Below are 3,527 nucleotides of genomic sequence, written 5' to 3'. Positions count from 1 at the left end.
GGCTCCCCTCCCACACACTCTGCTTCAGTTTTTCTTCTCAGGTTTCATCTCTCTTTTAAAAAATTAATGGACTTTTCTCTGTCAGGAAAAACTCAGTGGGGGATGTTTGGAAGTTGGAATGAAAGTCAATGAAAATTAGATCCGGTTCTGCATAGCACAATAGAAAACACAACACCATAGAAGTAAGTTCTAGACTCTCTTTTTAGATTAAAGGACTCAATAATTAAGAAAAAAAGCCAAACAAATGACTGACTGATTCAGCAAAGCTTAATTTACAGAAAAACAATTGTCATCCGTTATTAAAACATAATACTTTATTACATAAATAGACTAGCTTGATGAGATATTTGGGATTTTTCCTAAATTATGACTAAAACATTTAATGCAGTTGCACATAACTTGCTAAAATTTATTTTCTTTTGTAATATTTTCTTAGGTTAGTTCCAGTGTGTAGCTTACTTGTTAATCATTCTGAAGTCTTGTCACTTAGCTAAAGGAAAACATATTCGTTTCCTTATTACTCCTACAAGATTTCTAGTCTTGCTTATTTAATAAGCACTACTTTAAATATTTTTGTATACTTAAAAATTAATGTCATTCTTGAAATTTTCTCTTGTGTGATTTCAGTATTTCTGTTCTTTAAGTAAAACTCCTTGTTGATCTATAACAACAGCACAGATATTTGAAATTTCAAATGAACTAAATCTCTCTTATTTTGGTAATTACACTTTTTTTTTCTTCTGAATTTGATGATTTCATGCTCTTTTATGGAAAAAAGTGAATTTTCTCGCTGGGGACTAAAAAATTTATATTCTTTACCTTTTGCCATGGGTAAAAACCGTTTAGGAACCTTGCAAAAATCCTTATCTTTTAAATTCCCTTCTCATTTCACTTTTATTCACTTGACTTGCATATGTATATGATTACCACTTTGAATTCGGGATTAAATTATTTGATATTGACAAAAAACTTAGATGATTAGGAAAAATTTTCTTAACTCATACTATCCATAATGAGTGTGCTTAACTCAGAAAATGGGCAGACTTATGAAAGGGTGTTTCAGGTCTTTTTCAGATACAAAAACAAGATAAGAAAAGAAATATAATTTGTGCAGGACATGGATGACATCAGAAATATTACAGTATGCTACCTTGATTAAAATAAAAGTTATTATTTTTGTACTTCCCAGAGGATGCCTTGGAATACAGAAGCTGAGACTACAGTGAAAGCTCCTTTTAATACTTGACCCATTTTGTAGATTTTAGTGTTCTTTGTTGGAAGTCATCTGCTGAAACCTTCGTAGAAATGGATAAATTCCTTTGAGTGCCTTTATGTTCTCATCTAGTACAGGCAGAAAGTAAAAAAAGCTTTTGGGAAGGTAAATTGTTTAAGCATTCCAACTTAAAAAATAACTCTCTTGTCTCTTAAATTGTATTCTCCTTTATATAGATTCCGGTCTCTATTGAGGTAAATTTTTATTTTTATTTTGTGTGTGTGTGTGTGTGTGTGTGTGTTTCTTTAGTTAACCAGGGTATTTAAATTCTCTTGCAAACTGTCACAATCTAAAAAGTTTTGATTAATGAATAAGGAACCTAGAATGGGAACTAAGAATGTTATGATTTGCAAAATGATATTATAATGGTCTTCAGGCGCTTGTGTCTCCTAAAATATTCACATTAAAATATGAGAAAACAACTTACTGGTAGGTTCCTTGGAGATTCTTAAAATACAAAAACAAATGAGTGTGGTTAACTAGTAGGAGACTAATGGTCTTTCTATTTTGTTTTTCAAGCTGAGCTTTAGTATCTCATTCCTTAGTGGCCCACAGCTTCCACTCCTGTTGTGTGGCCAAGTAGGGAAATAAATATTGCCTTACATTTTGGCTGTATTTATTATTTTTGTGTTAGTTATTGTTAAAATTTCTTGGTAATTACAAAAAAAAATCTTAGTATGAAGGAAAAGGCAGAAGAGAAGTGAAACATGGATATTTACAAAATTGGACTTCTTAAGAGCCAGTATTAGCAAAAACAACCCATATAACTTATGAGTTAATTCCAACGTTTCTCAGCTATTTCTAAATTAAGACAGAAATCCGTACCTGGGATGAGACTAAAGATTTTGATAATAACATTGGCCTTTAACAAATATAGAGCACTGAATCATAATAGTAAATTTTATTGATCATTTACTACTTGCTAGGTATTGTTCTAAATCAATAGCCAATTTAATCTTCATAACAATGCTATGATTCTCCCTGTTTCACTGATAGAAACTGGGTTCAGGCAGTTAAAGTAAGTTAAGTTGCCTCAATCACACAGCTAATAACTTGAGCTAAAACTACCAAGCCTCTGAGAGCCTGCTTTCCAGCAGGCTGGGTTGCTTCCCAGAGCTCCCTGAAGCTGCATTGTGCTTTAATATAGCTGCTCTAAGTCTTTCTCTTTTAAAGAACTTTATTTTCTAGATCATTAAAAGTCACATTTCTCCCTCATTTTTATTTCTAAAATACTTTTTCTGTCCTTCTGTGAGACCAGAGAGTTATTAACTTGGACCCAGTCAAGGTATTAATTAGACTCAGTCAAGAAAATCCAAGTTTATTTGACTCTGAGTTTCCCCGAAGAGTCTCTCTCTTTTCAAATTTCTAGAAGTGGGAAAACAGAACAGCAAGCCTCTTTGATTTAACGAATGTTTATTAAGTATCTGCCAAGTTCCAGGAGCCATCCTTGGTGCTGGGGATACACTGAACCTACCCTTGAAGGACTTGATAGTGTTATACAGTTGAAATTAGCACTTATGTTAACAAATAATTACAGATATGTGGCAAGTCCTCTATTAAAGGGGTGAGCAAGATACTAGAGGAGTGTTGAAGAGGACCCCATTAAGGGTGTCTTAAGATAACTTGCTAGGAAAGGGAGCCCGATTCAACGGAAAGATGGATTTTTGAGGCCTAGTACAGTGGAAAGAACATGAATATATGGTTTAAAGACTTGAATGTGAAAGATGAAACTGAAGCAAAGGGAAGAAAATATGGAACCTCTTTATGGTCTTGAAACTTAAACTTTATTTATTTATTTATTTTTATTTTTTTAGGCGCGGCGACCTTTGGTTGACCTCATAGATTGCAAAGACCTCGTCAGCTTACAATCCCTTATTTTTTATTTTATTTTTTATGCCTACAGCACCTGGTCTTCCTAGGCGGTCACTCATCCAAGTACTAACCAGACCTGACCCTGCTTAGCTTCAGAGATCAGATGGGATCGGGCTTGTTTAAGGTGGCATGACCATAGACAAAACTTAAAACTTTAAAAGCAGAAACAGTATTATGAAAAAATGGTTTATTTGACCTCAGGATTTTTGTTCAAGAAAGTACACCCAAGACAATGATCAGGGACTCATGATCAAATAGGAAAAGATATTTTTGATGTGTAAAAATCACAAAGAACTAATTAATAACTGGAATATGTAAAGAATGCCTGAAAACCAGAAAGAGAAGGGCCAGAAATGTAATAAGAAAACAAGCAAAGGATGAC

The 3,527-nt window shown here is 33.4% G+C and overlaps 1 pseudogene; it reads right to left on the bottom strand.

The window, feature by feature from the left end:
- Positions 1-3,167: 3,167 nt before the first annotated feature.
- On the bottom strand, positions 3,168-3,286 carry LOC112478916 (annotated as a pseudogene).
- Positions 3,287-3,527: the final 241 nt, after the last annotated feature.

The sequence above is a fragment of the Pteropus alecto genome, unplaced genomic scaffold, assembly GCF_000325575.1.
Source record: "Pteropus alecto unplaced genomic scaffold, ASM32557v1 scaffold400, whole genome shotgun sequence".
Lineage (NCBI taxonomy): Eukaryota > Metazoa > Chordata > Mammalia > Chiroptera > Pteropodidae > Pteropus > Pteropus alecto.
This window is presented reverse-complemented; position numbering and strand designations above follow the sequence as displayed.